At 33.6% G+C, this 18,999-nt stretch overlaps 1 protein-coding gene across 30 annotated transcripts in view; it reads left to right on the top strand.

Moving 5' to 3' along the window:
- Positions 1–18,999, top strand: part of TENM3 (teneurin transmembrane protein 3) — a 1,286,597-nt gene that overhangs the window by 407,663 nt on the left and 859,935 nt on the right. For 2 of the 30 annotated variants that reach the window (XM_085578770.1, XM_085578768.1), the window contains exon 5: positions 11,940–12,065. The exons of the other annotated variants lie outside the window; for them this stretch is intronic. The gene's annotated coding sequence lies outside the window, so the exon portion shown is untranslated. The remainder of the gene's footprint in view (positions 1–11,939; positions 12,066–18,999) is intronic. 30 annotated transcript variants of the gene reach the window in all.

Here is an 18,999-nt window from a genome sequence, read left to right as displayed (position 1 = left end):
CAGGTGTCTTTGTTTTAAATGTTCAGGGGTTATTGTCAAAATAACTAGAGAAAACTGACTTTTATATGAAAGAAAAATACAAGGCATATTGACATGTGTAATCAACATGGCAACATCAAATAAATCAGCAAAATCTATTTGGCTATAGTAACTTGTATTATCTGGAAAAATGAGTAATATGGTCCTTTAGAGATCAAAATTTTTCATGAAATTACTTAAAATATATAATTGTATTTCAAAATAAATTCAGATGAACAGTGCTGTTTATAACTAAATATTTACATTCATATTGATTATACCAATGTTATTTAAAATTAATAAAACAATTTTACATCTGCTTACATATCACTGTTGCCTTTTTTGGTCATAAATGTATGAATATGGGTAAATTTGAGAAAAAATTTGCAATTATAACAATTTCCACGAGGTGGTGCTCAAGCAATAAATTTTAAACTGATAATGTAATAACTATGACCAGTAACAAGCTGAAATTGAAAATATGGCTGTCAAACAGATGTTCTTTGATTCTACATCTAACTTAACATGGGAATTATGAGGTCAGGAAGGCTAATGAATTTATTATGTGGTGGGAAAGTTATTTCTCCTTGGCCAAAAGACACATAATACCAGAGGATTGTGTTCATTTTGACATGGAATTCTCATAATCCTTTTCATATCTCATGCTTTGGTTATTCTTTGTATGCTGTCCACTTCTGGTTATGAGTAAATGAACTAGTATTCATAAAGATATTACAGTAGTTGCCCTAAGCAAAATGTTAGTGGATTCAGTAGATTTAAATAAATCTGTCATGGAGAAATACACTGGGTGCTGATTCACTGATCATTCAACAGTAAATAAAAAATGTAGACAGTACGATAATGCAAGAAGGCAGATGATGTGAGAGAATGGCAATGACTATAAACAAAGCAGACAGTTTGGCATAAGTGGTTTTCTCACTTTGATCAAATAGAGCATCCTTAGCTGTTTTGCTTGCCAAAGTGCTGCATCTTTTTTTTTAACATCCTCTGCAAACCCCTTATTCATCTTCTCTTTCAAATTATACAGACCGTTTATAATTTAAAGTTCACTGTGACTACCTCTGAAGAAGAGTCAATAATTAACACTGCAAGCTTTGTTGTTGTGGTTGTTTTGTTCCTAATCATCGAAATGGCAAGAAGCAAATCTGCAAGGAAGGTTTTTTTCTTCCTTCCACTGTTGTTTCTTTCTTTAGCTGGCTTTTTTGTTTTGTTTTTTTTTCTTTTTAATTTTATGTTGTGCCTTTTCCTTTATTTAAATTTACATGGTCAACATAAAATATACCAAAAGCAGAATGGCCTTATTTCCACTGCAGGCATTGCTCTTGGCCAGCTAATAACAGCAGTTAAAATACAGTTAAAATACAGTAGGTCATCTTTTTTTTGTTCATTGCTTCTAATCTCATGGATGTAAAACACAATTTCTACATATTTCTGGAAGGAAAACTATTTTTAAAGAGCAAACAGGTCTCTCCTAGATATTTTACTTTCTGACAGCTGATAGAGCAGTAATCATCCCATTTGAATAAACTTGAAGGATCTGTGAATAAGGAAGTCTCATGCACTCGTTATGCAGACGGTTGAGAGTAAAGTGATGACAGATCTGTGAAAAACAAATCAACCTTACCCTTCTACTTTTATTTAGATACTGCACATGGAGGCTGCCTGCTCCTGAAAGGTATTTAGTCACCAACTCCTACACACATATGTTTGAGGATCTGAGTCCAAGTTCAGTGATAGTCCATTTTATAGATATTCAGTTCAGCCAATTAGAAAGAATAGCATTATTTGCTAGATTTCTGTCTACATTTGGAACAGTTTCAATGGCATAAATAGCTACATCCCATATGCAGTTTTTTACCTTTATTACCAAGTTGTTTCTATGTTCACTGGATCTTTGCACAAGTACATTTCACAAATACTTTGTTTTGCAAGGAAAAATCCCTTCTGTTGTTAACTGACCCGAAATATTTATTTTTTTCTTTCTTTATTTTCAATATCATTCCACTGAGTAACTTACAAGTAGAATTGGCTAAATGTTTATCTACCCATCAATAAATAAATGGAATGGAGAAAGAATTATACTTTAATATTGTTGTAATCTATGGTATACTTTGTATGTATAATGCTACATGGCTTTTCCATAGCATTAGAAAATACCTATCACTTACTTGCTCTTTCTTGTTAGGAGTTCTATTAGACCATCTGGCTAATGTTTGTTATTCTTAGACTGTAATTCCTTTTGTCTTGGTAGAGGGAGGGAAATGTTTTATACGTACTTCGATTATCATGAATGCAAGTTTGAGGGTCTCTTCTATTTTTTTTCACAACCATTTTTGTTATTCCTTAACGAGTCTATACTTGTGCACCTTTGTGGATGAGAGAGCAATATGAACTGTCTGTGAGTAAATTAATTTCATCAGAATTTGTCTTTTTAGTACTGCTTATTCTGTCTTCTAATTCCACATCACTGTACGAAAGTAGAATTACAGTTTTCCCACTGGTACTGTTAAATTGCTTCATTACAGGCTGCTTTCAACATTTTAACAGCTCAAAAATTGGTTTCTTTCATTTATTATCCCATGCTCTGCATAAACTGCCTTCTCGTTTGCTTTTGACCATTTTAGCTTTGTGTATTTGGACTTTTTCATCTTTTTTCCAGTTCTTTTGGGCATCTGCTTTTACTACTATGCCTAGTTGAAGTATATGCAAAGTTTACATGGCAACTGGACTCACAAAGGCTGAATGTGCATATAGGCTTTGAGTGCAACCCAGCAAGAACTTGAGACCCTCATTCTAAAATCTCAGATATGTGTGGTACAAAGCCAATACCTCTGACTGAGCTTTTAACTTTTACACTTAGTGAGCAGACTAGTCAGAATCAGTAGAACTTGTGGTTTAGTTCCAGGTGAGAAAAGGTTAAAGGATCTTTATACTGTTCTTAAGATGGAAGAAAATAGCCAAAGGAAAAAGAGTGCAAAAACTTTCTATATTTTACACTGTGGTCTGTAATCCTTTTTCATTCACAGATGCTTAATTGTGAAAGCAGATGGAATAGAAAAATTACCAATATAAAGATTGGGGTCTATCCTTTTGTTTTCTAAAATAATTTTAGCACCTGTATTTCAAGTAATTAAACATTGCAGTCACTTTGATTGCCTTATTTTGGTCTTGGAGTTTTATAGTTATTAAATAATGTGAAAGTACTAATGAAATTGTTAACATAGCACAGATTCACTATGAAGTATGTGCTGTGAGTCTGTGTGAGCTGAGAGCACAACAGTTCTCAAGGCCATTTGATTGTCTCAGGAAAGCCTGGATAAAATGTGTAGTATGAACAGCTCTGTGAGGCAGAACACACTCCAGGTTAGCTCATCCAGCCTCCGTGAGGCTGACGGGGGCTTGAGTCCCCAGCAGAAGTCTGGCCGTGTGGCAGAGGAGTGGCTTACCCTTGCAAGGTCCTCGCCTCCTAGTGAGCTGGTATTGACTCTTGTGGAGGAAGCAGAGCAAACCTTTCTGTTTGCAGCTTCTAATTAACAAGTGAGTGCGAATTTTTTGTGTTTATATTCCTAATATGTATGCTGGTATTCTTGAAAGCAGTTGTTATTGTTTATGCACAGCAAAAGAACTTTCTGAAGTATTTCATTTAGACAGTGATTTAAGTAAACTAGCAGAGTCAAGGCAACCTGAGGAAAAAATTTCTATGTTTTCTTCAAGTGAGACTGTCACTGTTCACAAGAGTGAAAATGTGTCAAGAGCTTTAAATTACACATTACCTTGACAGCATCTCTTTGTGCAAGAATAAATGTCCTCTCATTGTTATTCCAGCTTTTTTCTGCTATATTATATTTTTGCAAGAAGTACAAAACTATTAAAATAATTATTTGTGTTTTAGTATTTACTTGATTTCCTGTACTGTTTCATATCCTATCATATTTGAAAATGCATCTTTAGACATATATACCTATGTATACAATCTATGTTAATTTGAATGCAATTAGTTGCATTTTTGTCTTGTACAGTAGGCCTTTTCCCAACAGGTTTAGTAGAAAGATTTTAACACTCCTTGTTTAACAGTGTTCTAAATAAATAAATATATAGTTCTGCAATTCTAGTGTGAGGGTCTTGCAAGAAACACAAGACTCTTGTCTTGGCAGCCTGAAGCTTCCTTGACTTCTAATGCAGAGTGCCAAATTCACATGCCACCCCCCATTTTGTCACTGCACAGAAGGAGCCACAGAGGCTGCTCACAGGAGATCTATACCTAATCTGTGCCTGTACATTGACAGTCGACTTGAAAGGGCATGATTGTTTGAAAATGGTTCAACATGCTGTTAATTGCTCTCTCAAATACTGTAAACCCTGTAGAACTTTAAAGACTGCATTCGTTTAAATTGTTTACCAAACAGCAGCCTGTGTTCCTCAACATTTCTGACCCAAATATGTCATGATAACAAATATATCATAAAATTACATAGAAAATCACAATCATTAACTGGCATGTGAGGCTCAAATAATTTTTCCTTTTAACAATTTAAAGAAATCTCTAGTATGGAAAAGAAACAACCTAAAACTGCTGGTTGTCATATTGATGGATGGGTCGTTATACCTTTGTCATTTTTAATTTGTAGATTAACAATTTTCTCAGACAAAAGTTGTGCCTTTAAATTTACCTTTTACTTTCATGTTTTCTCTCTTCTTAGTCACTCTGTTAAGTCCCTCATAAATTACACAAAATTATAGCTTCACAGATGCTTCTATGAAAGCCTCCTCTGAGATGGCCTTTTTAAATGTGTTAGAGCTTTACTGCATCATCCCACTTAAAGTCATATAGCTTTTTTTATGTTCCCCCTTCTTTTTTACACAGTTTCATTTTAGTCATAGGTTATTACTACAAAAATTTCTTTGCTAAAGCCATCACTCACATAAGATTCATTACTGGGGTGTAAAACATAAACATTATAGAAAGCAAATGCAACGATGAAGCACTGGCCTTAGGACTCAAAAAATCCTGCATTCACTTTCACCATCTTGCAAAACTAATTTTGAAATTAAATTACATCTTTTAATATGTGGAAGGCCAGTGTCCCCAGATGTGTCTGTTAGCCTCTGTTGTTCATGTGTTTAATTTCTGTCTTGACTCTTTTTCGGTTTCTTTGGGGTTTTTAGACACTTAAATAGTACAAAGTTATTGTCCTGCAACCTATTTACCATGGGAGAAATGAAGACTGTGAAAAATTGTAACTCTAGTTAACTTAAAGTACAAATATGCAGTTATTCTTCTTATCTTCAGTGTTGTTTCCAAAATGGTAGAATGGAATGCAAATACTTCTTTCTAAATTAAAAACATAAACTACAATTTTTCCCTCAAAATTTCAGCAAGTTAACTCCTGCACATTTAACTGGGCTGTTTACCTCAGGAAACCCTACATGAAGCTATGCTTGCTGAGTCAGCTGAAACCTATATTTTGTACCTAAATAATCATTTAAGTAGGCAAATCTTTGCATTCTTTCTAGAGAAGCATAATTATATCCCTTTTAGGAGAAAGATTAGAAATGCTAATTCTATAAGTAGGTAGTCATTATTTTATCATTTAGTATTAGCTATAATAATGTTAGTCATGATGAACTAATGTGGTATTAATATGGATTTCATATGTACTCTCTTAGGAACGTAATTGCAATTTACCTTTTCATTCATGTTCAGTCATTTTGAAGTGTTGCTGAATTAACAGATCAGTACTCACCTCATTCTATATCAGTGACAACTTTTGCTTATGAAAACATTGGGCCACTAATTAAATTGGAGTGGAAACAAGAGATTGCAAGCATTGGGAAAAAAAAAAAAAAAAAAACAGAAAGCAAATTAATAGTTGGGAGAAAGCACGGTTGGTTTTTCTAGCCCTTTTGCTAGGATGAAGTGATAAAGTAAGTGCTTTGCAAAGAACAGCTAAACTTATAATGCTCATTAGCCTAAGAAGAATCTAGCAGACTCTGGAGGTAGCTGGAGTCATCAAACAATGACTGAAATGAACACCATGAGCGCAGGTGAAACATGAACTTAGTTTCTTTGTGTTTCTGCAGAGAACCCCCTGTTCTTTCTATTATTCATAGACCTATTGAAATACCAAGGTCTGAAGGACTCTAAAACATTAATTTTTATTGCTATTTTGTGATTTAGACATTGTGTTTCTGTATTTAGGAGGCCTTCCTTCAGTTTAATTCAAAAGTTTTTCTGTAGTACAAATTAAATATGTTTTTTTTCTGATTTTATGAACAGCAAAAACCCAAACCAACAAACAAAAAAAATAATTCAAACAAACCAACAAAAACAACCTCCTCCCAAGCTTTGTTTATTCTTACCTTTTTTCCCCCCTTGGGATTCTCATAATCTGCTAAGAGATAAATCCACTTATTTAAGTAATGGTCAAGATATATTGTTATGAGAGCACAAGTAAATGCTCAAGATTGTGACAGTAGGAGTCAAGGAGATGACAGCACAGGATTTGTGAGTTATATATTTATTTACTTGATTTAAATAAAGACTAATGTTTATAATTTTTTTGTTGTCATTCAACCCATCCAGGAATGCCATTTTGTCTTTCATGTAAATATAAAATTCTGTTTATTCTGTTAATCTTTGAGTGTAAATGGGTGGTGTTTTTTATTGCAGGTTTATAAAACCCAGTAGAAACAACTCCAAATGCCATTGAGCTGTAGGAAATTTTGTGCTAGAAGTATTTGGCTCTTATTCTCTGTAGCAGTAAATTTTTTTTGAGGATATGTCAAATGCTGATATATTAAGGACAGCAGCAGCTGTTGCTTGACAAGCCTAAGTCACAGTTCAGAGCTCATTAGAGCAGCAAAATTTCACTGCATCATTGTCTTTATTAAAATTTGAGAAAAAGATGGTTGTTATTAAGAAGGAGGTATAACCTAGATAAAAAGATACACTTAGGATAGAAGGACAATCTGTTAAAGTCATTGCGTAGGGAAACCCCCGTGTCAGCAAGAGCTAATGGTCTGAAGATCAATTTTTGATGTAATGCTTTTCGTTCAGGGGATAATAGAATATTTGGCTGCATGGACAAAATACATTAATTTAACCAGTCATGTTGAGAAATGTAATGTTGTTTTAATGATAGATCTACCCTAGCAGACGATCAAGAAATATGGTAAAATCAACATGGAATCCTGGTACCAGTACTCTCATTTTGATTTTCCTAGAAGGCATGATATTAGGGCAGGAAGCTCAGAGTAAATTCCATAGTTTCTACTTGAAGTCTGATGAAATCCTTAATACTTTTTAGATTCATAAACTAATAGTAGAGGTCTTTCTTTTACCTTTTGATAAATATAATCAGTTTCAAAGTATGGATGATTTTGTAGCTTAAACTTTTTAAAAAGCTTTGCAATATGCAGGCATAAAGAACATTGGAGTTTTTTAAAGCACTGAAGGACACATCCAATAAATGTTTAAGTAGGTCCTACAATAGCTGCGATTATACACTTTTTACTATCCAAGGGCAGGATTAAGAATCCAGATTCTTTCTATAGAGAATTAGAAGTTAAGAGGATGAAAACTTCTCCAGGTTAAGTAAAGAGCTAGTGAGTAGGAAATGCTTTGACTTGGAGATTGTATCACAGGTTCACAGTTACTTCTGACATGAATGCATCCTAGGTTCTTATTCCTCTCCTTCCCTTTGCCACTTTGTTGTACAGATAATGTTCATAATTGATACCTAACACAGCCTTGTAACTATACATTCCAATAAGTGACAAAAATATTTAAAATTAAAATTTCTTCCTAACAAGATACACTAATGAGAATTAGGATGTATTACGTTCTTTCTGGATCATATTAGGATTTGTTCCACAATGGTGCCCTTAAAGTAACTTGGTGTGAATAGCAGACTTATCTTCGTCTGAAAAACCTAGGTCAGTGCACCTGAAAGCACTTAAAAACTTTTCTTTTCTTTGCCAAGATACTGTTCAGAATCAAACTCCTTTAAATATTTGTAAACAAAGTTTTAGATTACTTATATGGAGACGTAGCTACATTATGAAGCAAGATTTATAGTCTCCCTTTATTTTAGCAATACAGCTGGTTTGAACTATAGCTATTTGAGTTCAAATGTTTTAAAATTAAATATAACATTTCTTTCTGGTTGCACAGCTTCTAGTGGACCTGCTCTAGCAAGCTCTTACTACAAAATTATTGCAGGCCTATCATAACTCAACTTTGTACTATGAAACTTTGCCAGTATCTGTTATTTTACTTCAAAATGAAGTTGCTGCCACTTGTAAATGCCTGCCGGTATGGTGGTTTTTTATCTCTCTTGGTTTTTGTTATGGGGATGCTTTTTCATTTGTTTTGGTTTTGGGGTTTTTTTTGTTGTTGTTGTTTGCTTGGGTTTTTTGTGGGGGGGGGAGGTTTTGGTCTTTGGTTCTTCTTTGGAGGGGGCAGAGGTTTGTTTTGCCTTGCTTTTGGGTTTCTTTTGGCTGTTTTTTAAAAAGCAAACCACTGAATGCAGCAGTAATTGTCATATGATTATATTCTTAATGCTACTAGTAATAAGATTTTGAACTTATAATTTAGACCACTGAAAAGGAGAAAGGATTGTAAGGGAGCTCATCCTTAGCTGTGGTCCATAATGTCAAGTTCTACTGTGTCTGGACTTGATCTCAATGCAGCACAGTAGCGTATGCTACATTAACTGGAGTAGGGCACACAGATACACTATAGCCTATTAGCAAAATGAGAAATATAAACATTAGCAAAGGAAACTTAACACTGAATTTATTTTGACATGCCAATCCAGTTTCAAGAGGCTTGTAAAATGTTAGTGGGTATTTTTGCTGTTTTCTTCTTAATTATGTGCTTAGCTTTAAAAAAAAACTTACAATAAAGCCATAAACTAAAATACTTCAGGCCTGTGATGCATCTGTTAATATTTTAGAATGTTTAGTTTTCTAAATTTTGGTGGGAATTTGCTTTTTAGACTTGTTTAAAAAACCTCTATGAAATGACCTACCATTTATTTTTTAGACAAGTTGGGTTTTCATCAGTGAATTTTGCTACCTTCAGTTTCAATGGGAACATCTGGCTCTTTTCCAATAATCAATATTATCTCTTGAGTTCAATTTCAAAAATCAGCTGCAGAGAGCAACAATTAGAGGTTACTAGACTTGATAGATTATATAAGAAGCAATTATGTCATTAACAAATTATTAAGTTATCAAGATGTCTTATAGAGATAATACAGAAAAAACCTGGAAGCTGCTGACTGTACAGAAAAAGAGATGTATCTATGATAGGAAGAACATGTTATTAATTAAAGTGAGTTATACAGACTTAACCTTTAGAATTTTAGTGGTGCTGGGAGTCAAATACTGAATTTAATAATAAGTTTTAAAAATAAGAAAAAAAGATTCTATTTTGTTACCTAAATAAGAGTTGAGGTAGACTACATTAATCCAAATCTAGCATGAATATATTGTAAACCCCTGACATTTACTTTTATAGGAACTGATGCACAGGAAGTTCCATCTAAATGTGGAATTTCTCTGATTGCCCAGAGGGGTTGTGGAGTCTTCCTCACTATAGACATTCAAGAACTGTCTAGACACAATCCTGTGCCATGTGCTGTAGGTTGACCCTGCCTGAGCAGGAAGGTTGGACCAGATGACTCACTGTGGTCCGTTCCAGCCTTACACATTCCATGATTTTGATTTATTTTTACAATCAAGTTCCTTCTGTGAAGTTTAAGATTCTGAGATGTGGACTACCTATGTGTCCTAAAATAAACAGTGTTCAGACTTCATACTGGGATTTTGTATGGCCAGTAGATCAGGAGATGTCTTAGGGATTTTCATTTGTGCTGGTTTAATGACTCTTGAAGGCTGGCTGTCTTGGGGCAGGAGTGTCACCCAGTGGCTCATTTTGACTGAGATTTCAGTAGATATTTTGATCTTGTTTCTCAGTTATCCATAAATCAGTCCCTAACCATCTGAAAACCTGGATTGGGTGCTCTCCAAGGAGATGTAATCTGGATTTAAGTCTTTGAGGTACAGCAAAGTTTTCCTCTTTGAGTAATGTTCCAGCTGCTCTTCTAAAGGTCAACACCTCAACTGAAAGTACCCACCTTGTAAATTAGAAAAATAAGGCCTGTTCAGTTCTGTAAAAGAGGAGAGTACAGGTGTGTTAACATTGGAGAGGTTAATTCTCAAGTTCTTAAATATGTCTCCCCAAATTTCTGAATAACACTATTGAGTTTAAGGAGTCCCAGATGGTCTCTGTCCCTAAAACAATCCTCTGGGCTGTCCTCAACAGTCCTTCAAGTAGTTTTTCCTCTCTTTGCTGCGTATGCTGTTCTTTTGTATTCTGTCCAAAAGTGTTCATCTTTCCTGCTTGCAAGTGACTAGAAGAACCTTTTTAAATTTTGGATTACACTCCTAATTTTACTGTTGAATCTGTTTCCCAATGTAACTATTAAATGGTGGTAAGTTTTTTTAAGGAGAGTGAAGAAATGTAATTACCATTGTATTTACTATGCTAGAAATAACCTAGAAGAGTCAAGTTGCCTTTATTTCATTCATTTTTGCCTTCTCTTCCACATTTTTCTCAGTTTTTTTAAAAGCCACCAACAAAATTTTCAGCCTCATTTTATACATGAGATGCTGTTGTGATGCTGATAATCAATTAGATGCAGGAGATTCTCTCTACAATAAACATGAAATTTTGATATTTGATTTTTCTAACTAGTTTGTTCATTTTTCTCAGAAATTTGTAAAGTCCTATTTTTTTTTGGCCAGCAGACTCTTTGTGCTACTAATAAATTAACAGAGAAAATACTACTGTTTTGATCCAGACTGAAACAGGCTGCCTATTCTTCATCTTCTAGGGTAAAAACTGCAAAAAATGGTCAAACAAGTTTTACAAAAAATTGGGGAAAAAAAAGGTAAAAAACAAACCTATTCTTTATACAATGTGAGAAATATGAAGCAACATCAGATGCTTGGAATTAATTTTTGAATATTTTCCCACTACTCTATGTATAGGACTAGTGTAGATCCAGATAACTCTCTACATGAAAATCAAATTGGTCCAAAAATTAGAAATTCTTGCATTGTATATAGAAAAAGTCATAGAGGAACATAAAAATACAAAAGCACAACATAAAGACAGTTTTAACTTGACTGTTTGAAGAGCAAGATTTATTGGTTTGACAGCAGAATTGACTAAAGCTGAGTATTCGCTCTACAAATTCATGCACTTTAATGAGCATGGTAGGTCTTTCAGTCTCTATCAACAGCAGAAATTAAATCAGTTCCAGATACTGTATGGAAAAATAAATGATGCATGTGTCATATTTCTTTACATCCCAGGATATGTATGTAATGTCATTAAAAAAAAAAAATACAGAGGTCAGTAATCAGAGCTGTGTTAAGCTATGCAATAGAATTCATATGTAGCTTTAAAGGTAACAGGAGAAAGAAATGACACAGATATCATTTATACCATGGGAAATGCCAGTTTCTAGCCCAGAACTGTACAGAAAGAAGGGGAAGGGAAAATAGAGAAATTCATTTAAGGTATAAAAGGAAGGAGATGTTGAAAATATTTGGTCTAAATGGCTATCATCACTTAATCAAACAAAGCAGGAAAATTGTGTCTTTAGAAAATCATCAGGCTATATCAAAGTTGGGTAAGTTACAGGGGCAAGCTAAAGAATGGCTCAGCTGCTACTTCTTACTGCTAAGAAATGCATTCATTATTTTTTGTACTTGTAAAATTTTATTTTATTATCTAAGATTATGTAACCCAGGGATGTAGCAAAAAAAAAAAAAAAAAATATATATATATAACTGTCCCTATAGATTTGGCAATACTTGTATTTCAGGTTCTGAGTAGTTGAAGCAGATGGCTGAGCCTTGAAGGACTAAAGATATCCATGGCACAACTCAGTGCTCTTCTATTGAACTTCATGGATCTTTATTCTAAAAGCTTGGGATGGGACTCACTAAAGGTAGGAGAGATGGCCCAAATGAGAGTATCATAGGATAATTTTTTAGTGTACTGAAGAACAGTGTAATTCTTTTTCAGAGCCCAGATTCCATATAAGGAAAAATTGCTTTGCAGTTCACTTTTTTCCGTCTTTCTGATTTCTAATTCAACTAAACTCCATAACATTACACACAAGATCTTACAGATATTTTACTTGTCGCTGCAATTTTTTTTTTTTATTTGTACTTGATTGGGTTTTTCCCTTACTTTTAGAAACATTATTCTTCTAATTTTAATATATTAAAACTTCTAAACATTTTCCAATAATACTATGTGTGTGTTCTGCAGGTATTGTAAATGATTCATTCAAGGCAAATATGTGTTACAGCTAATGTGCAGTAAAATTACAAGTATTAATCTAACTTCAAAAAGTATTAGGGCTATTTAATCTTTGAGTGACATCAATATGGACCCAATTAACACAGTTTTCAGCCACTTCATAATTCAAGAGAATGTGATCATTCAGCTGTAAGCATATTTGACAGAAACTCCATAGTCATGAAGGTAAAAGCTTGCAAGATCACCCAGTAGGATGGAGAAGCTGTCATTCTCTCATCAGTGCTGTTGAATACTAATGTCAAGGTCAGAAAAGTGTAATTTTAGGCTGCCAAAATATTGTTGAATTTGATCAGCTAGCAATGTTTAAAAAGAAAGTAACAACATAAAAATTTATATACAACTTTGATACGATAGCTGCAAAGTTTCAGGTGCGCCCCCACTGCAAATATTCTCAGTTATTTATTGCTTTGATTGGCACTTTCATATGCATTTTTCCAAATTGTAACATTTTCTTTAAATATTATACTCCTTGTCTAACCTAAAAATTACAACTAATATATATTTTGCAAATTCTGCATGTAATTTTAAATGCTGATGTGTGACACTATGTGTTCAAAATACATCACAATTAGAGCAAAGATTTAAATGTAAAAATATCTGAGTGCTTATTTTAGGCAACAAATTGTCACATATAATAGATTTTCCCTGACTCACAGTTTTTATTTATATAGCATGATCATGGTATGCGGAGATTCATACTGCTGGCTCCATCTAATAAATGCATGTAGACTGGATGGACCCATGTTGTTCTCATGATCTTCTGAATCATAGAAGGATGAGGGCAATGGCTGAAGGTTTCAAAAGGGCATATTTCTACTAAAAATTGTGAGAAAACTGTTTCATAGTAAGGATGGCTAAAAATTGCAGTAGGCTGTTCAGAGGCGCTATTAATTTTTTATCTCTGGAGATGCTCAGAACCCAGTTTGTTCAGTCCTAAGCTGTCTCTGTTCTGTGTGGGTTCATCTTGATGGTCTCCAGACTTTGCTACTTCTTCACAACCTCCGGTATCTCATCACTCTCCCATTTCCATTTTGATGAAACAGTGGTTTATGTAATTTATATAAGATTACTAAAGGTAAGAAATAAGAGTATAATTTTGAAAATACTTGGAGGCCTCTGTAATCCTTAGGTTTTGAAAGACATTTAGAGACTTGAAAGTCACCCTTTTTTGTGAAAGAGTAAATCTCTTCAATGTCACACCTCAGGATCTGAGCTGGAATCCTCAAGTTGGCACTACATCCTTGCTCCTACCAACAGCTAGTTATTATTAATGGCTTCACTTGCTCCTCTATACACATAGAGTCCCCAAATGAAGGAGTTAAATCTATACATTGATACTGTACTAGTAATAAAGTTTTATTTACATAATTATTACATAAATTTGATGAAATTTTTGAGAAGATAGAGGAAAATAAACAAAAGTAACATATCTTCATATCAAATAGGTAGTTTTTCTGAATATTTTTGTTCAGTTTTGGGTTTTTATTTAAGGGCTTTTTGGCTGTGATTGATTTTACATTACATGAATATGTCAATGAGCACTGGCAAAAAAATGCCTCAGTAGGATTGCTTTTCAGATCCAGATACATCTTTGAAAGATGTCTAAAATGACATGTTTGCAGTAAAATATACATGGCCGGGTGAACTTTTCTGGTCTTATCTTGCGCCTCAGTAATTTTAAAACAGAAACCGAAGCCTTTGTTCCGATAAACCAGACATCTTTCTAAAATATATTTATTAAAATGAAATATTCAAAGATTCCAAAGAGTAAGTATACATACAGTAAATGTGTTCTTTTTCTCCTGTGCATGGTTAACTTTCATTCATATTAATGGGGTTAGGAACATGCTTTAAACAGAGAAGACTGTAATCTTTAAAACCTGTCTATTGAATATTTGGTTTAGTTAAATTTATGTTGTCTTTTTACTACATGAGAGAAAATTACTTTTTGGAAGGTAATGTTTCTTTTGATTAAATTCCTTATTTCTGAATTCACTTGTGAATATTTTGAGAAATACTTTAGAGCCTTGAGAATGTTTGAGAAAATATAACTATATAGCATTTTCATAATTAAAGTATTTTTTTAGTGGTATGCTGAATATTGGCTAGAAATCAAGGTAATAGTTGCTGACAATCACTCTACAAGAAAGACAAATTCTCACATGATTTGTGAGACAGTCTCAGAAGTACGTTACTGTGACAGCCAATGCATATGTGATACTGCTTTCAAATACACTTGGATGTTTAGATGAGTTGAGGGATAAGAAAACTATGACTCGAAGGACCTTGTTTTGTTGAAAATGTAATAGAATTGCTATATCTGCATACTTTCAATTCACAGTGTCTTAATAGGATTCTATAATTGCTCTAAATTCCTTATTTTCTGCAGTAAAGCTCTTTTGTACAAAGAAATTACTTCATAAAAGCCTGGCACCAAGCAGCAGGGTTTTTTTTTTAAGTTCAAGAATCCTAGCTGATCTCAGAAATTGTGATACTCCAGAGTTAGGAATTTATTATAATAACTTAGAAGTGTACCTCATTTGTATGAATTCAATGCTTTCATTCTGAAGTTTTTATTAATAAAATCATCTCTGTCTTGAATAAAAAAAAAATCAAAATACATAGAATCACTGCAGTGTAAATTCTGGAATTTTCGAGTTTTCATGCAATTTTCACACTCCATGAATTAAATACTCTTACAGAGTTCTTGATAGCAAACTGCTCATACATTTTAATAGTTAAAAATATGCCCTTGAACTCCATAGTACATGTCTGAAATCTATGGCATACATGCATTTATTTTATGAATCTGTTTAGGGTTGCACATGTATCTATCATAAACATTTGTGAAAGTGCACATAGTTTTCCCTGTTCAAATATGTTTTGATATATTTAGTTCACTTTTTCATTCCAGTAGAAAGAAGTATAATTTAAGTTTATATTCTGGTTCTGGAGATTAACATGTATCAAAAAGTTTTCATTGATTTCAGTTTGTTGTCAGTAATTTAAGCTTGCTGTTACCTTTCTGAAAAGCTGAGGTGGTTAAACATAGAGCATGGATGATGCATACCATGACCCTTTGGCACAGAACAACTGGTAGTGGCTCTGTATCTGTGCAATAAAATTGTGATCAATCTCTGACACTTACTACAGACTTCCTGCTGCTTAGAAATGTGTACAGTAATAGGATTTGTATGTTTTCTGTTCCCTTAAGAGTTCAGTATGCTGCTTCACAGGAGCAAAGAAAATTAGAAATAACATCACCAACACTGTGATAGGAATAAATAAAATAGCAATTTGTAAACTCTTCCAGACAGATTTACAAATAAATGCAGGAATCTCTGTGTAAAGGTATAATGCAAATATAACTTCAGCAGGGATTATGTGTATCTGTTGTGTGTATAAACAGTTATTTCATTTTATACATTACTGTTTAAATTGTAAAAACCTGACCTTTTTCTTTCTTACCAATAACTAGCCCACAAGAGACACCACTTAGTGTACAGTAGATGAAACTGAAATTAATATCTTTAAATTTTAGGAAGCTGGTTTGGGATGGGGGGAGTTCCTATATTAAGTGTTTGAGTTGGAAGAGTAAAATTCATTAATCATTTTGTGAAAGATAAGATTCTGAATATTAATAGGACAATAATGGGTAAAAATGGCCAGATTGTAATTGATTATACCATTTCCTGTGGCAGGCAGTTAATAGTTTTCTGGGATATGTGAATAAAAAGAAAAAAAAAAAAAGACACGCAAAAAAAACAAACCACAGATGTAAGGACCATACAACTGCTTCATCAGTTTAGAAGAACAGAAAAGAACCGAACGATCATATACTAGTACCAGTACAAATTAAACTACAGGAACCATGTGTAAGGTTCCCATATTCCATCACCTACTTTTCCTGACATTTCATAGAGATACAAAGCTGATTATATGCAGTGTAGAAAAGCATGTAATCTTTACTCAAGTCTTTTAAATAGATTTTTAATTTCTGTTCTTACTAATAGGTTATGTCTGAAATCCTGATAAAACTTGAGTTACTGAAAGCTTCAATTTATTTTTAATGCATAGCGGATTTACTAGCATGGAATATAACATGGATGTCTGAAGAATATCTTATGATTATATCTAGTTTCATATCCAGTCTGAAATCTGAGGATGTCTGTGGGGAAGAATTTTACATGCATGGTGTAGGTGAAGGGTTTCTACAATGCTATACACACTATTCTTTTCTTACCTTCTGGTCCCATAATTGCCTTTTTTTTTTTCTTTAGTGTTTGAAAGTTATATCTGTTTAAATCCATAGAAAATTTAATGTGCACAAAATACCATTCCAATGTATTATGCCAGTATTTTAGCTGTAAATAAGTCTTAGGCCAAAAATGTTAGCTGCTGTAATTAATTATGATGAATAGGCATGCATTTTGAAACTGAATGAGCATTTTAAGTATAGATAATGTTCCTGTAGTAATTCCTTCATGTAATTTATTTTTGTCAGTATGCACTGTGTTCCAATGTGGTACACAAAAAGAGACATTTAGGGAAAATCTTTGATACTTTCTCCATCCTAATAGTGTGATTCCCATGCAATTGTAGTTTAAGAAAGGGCTTAGTGTTGGGTCACATTGCTAAAAAGGGTAGTTTGTACAGGAGGTCTCCTCTTTCGTTTCTCCTTTATTTCTTCTCCCTTTGAATGCCATGCTTCATAAATCGTGTAATTATCATGTTCTTGAACCTAAAAATTGCGATCATCCTAATAGGACATAGGCCTCTAATAACAAAATTTATCAATGAATCCAGTACACATAGAATCATGGAATAGAATCATTAAGGTTGAACAAGACCTCCAATTAACCATGCCAGCCAAACTATATCACAAAGTACCACATCCAATCTTTTTTGATCACTTCCAGGCATGGAATTCCCTGGGGAATGCATTCCAATGCTTGGACACTCTTCAAGTCAAAAATTGATTCTTAGATCCAACCTTAACCTCACCTGGTATCACTAGAGGCCATTTCCCCTTGTCCTGTCACTGGTTGCCATTAGAAGAGGCTGATCGCAAACTCACTATAATGTTCTTTCAGGAATTGGTAGAGGACAATAAGATCTTCCTTGAGCTGTGTTTTCTCCAGGCTAAATAACCATTTACCATTCCTTATATTGCAGACCCTATTGCTTGCTTTACTGAAGGAAGCAAAGGCTTCACTATTATATATATATATATATATACAGCCCATGGGCACTCATTTAATTTTTCTTATGAAGGTCATATTAATTTCTTGTTTTTATACATTTGGAGTACTTCCTGACTCTTATTGTTTGCCATTCATGCTTTATGAGGAAGAGGAAGTTGCCTTTTTCTGATACAACCCTTGTTATTGTCATCCCTGATTGATATGTCCTGCTCTTACTAAAGTATAATGCATTCTGGAGAGGCTCCTATAGTGAAACAGCCATACATTCCCCTCTTGCCTTTGTTTTATTTATTAAGTAACACTTTACAAAGTGCCTTCTACCATTGCACATTAGCACTGGTTTCCAGGCTTTTAAGGAGTAAGATGTTGCTCACGGAAGCAAATATTTCTTGGTTTAAAATTAATGTAAAGTGACTATGAGTGGAGGCAGAACTTGAAGCTTGCACCTGCTAATATACAGTTATCAAATTAAAATGTGGATGTTCCATAATAGCTTTTACCTACAATTGTTTTCAAAAACACAGTGAAATTCTTCCAAATGGTATTTTTTTGCACTTGCAGCAAGTGTGTCTGCTTGAATACATTAACCATATATATGTGACTACAGTTAATTTAAAAGCAGCAAAGTTAGATGAAAGTAACAAAATGGGTAAATCCAGAATTAACTTATGAACTGAATTAAAGAAGCTAATTGGACCCATTTCATTCAATGAAATAGCTTTTTAAAAAATAATCAGTTCACATGTTGAAGGGGAAGGCAAATCTCACTTGAACCTGCACCCTCTTTTCTTTCCTGCAAGTAATTGCAACACCTTCAGACATTGCCTTTGTTGGTGTATTTCCACTTTCTATGCAATATATAAATATTCATTAGCATAGTAATTAGAACTTGTTTTTCCTGTGTAAATTGGTTCAATAAACAGGGATAGAATAATTTTTACTGTCTCTGTCTCACTGAGTATATGAATATTTATTAAAAGTAATAAGAATTTTCATCAGGAGAGACTGAAACATACTTATCAACAAACTGCCCATAGCAATAAAGATTAAAGAATTCCTGGAAAATAGAGGTTAAATAGCCTTCAGGTAAAGCTGAAATGCAAAGGTAAGATTTCCATATAATTTTTGATTGTTCAAAGAACACTGTTATTAAGCAAAAAGTGAGGAACATGTTACTGGAATCTTTTTTCTCCTTGTTTTCTGTGTTTGGTATCAGGGTTAAAGTTTACCACATCAAGAAAAAAAAAAGGAAAAAAAAGTTTTAGTTTTATTTTCTTTCAGATGTCACTCACAGAATTTGGAAAATCATTTGCACAGTTCCCTAGTCTCATTTTTGCTAATACATATTGGCTT

This window comes from Lonchura striata, chromosome 4, assembly GCF_050655825.1.
Source record: "Lonchura striata isolate lonStrDom1 chromosome 4, ASM5065582v1, whole genome shotgun sequence".
Classification (NCBI taxonomy): Eukaryota; Metazoa; Chordata; class Aves; order Passeriformes; family Estrildidae; genus Lonchura; species Lonchura striata.
This window is presented reverse-complemented; position numbering and strand designations above follow the sequence as displayed.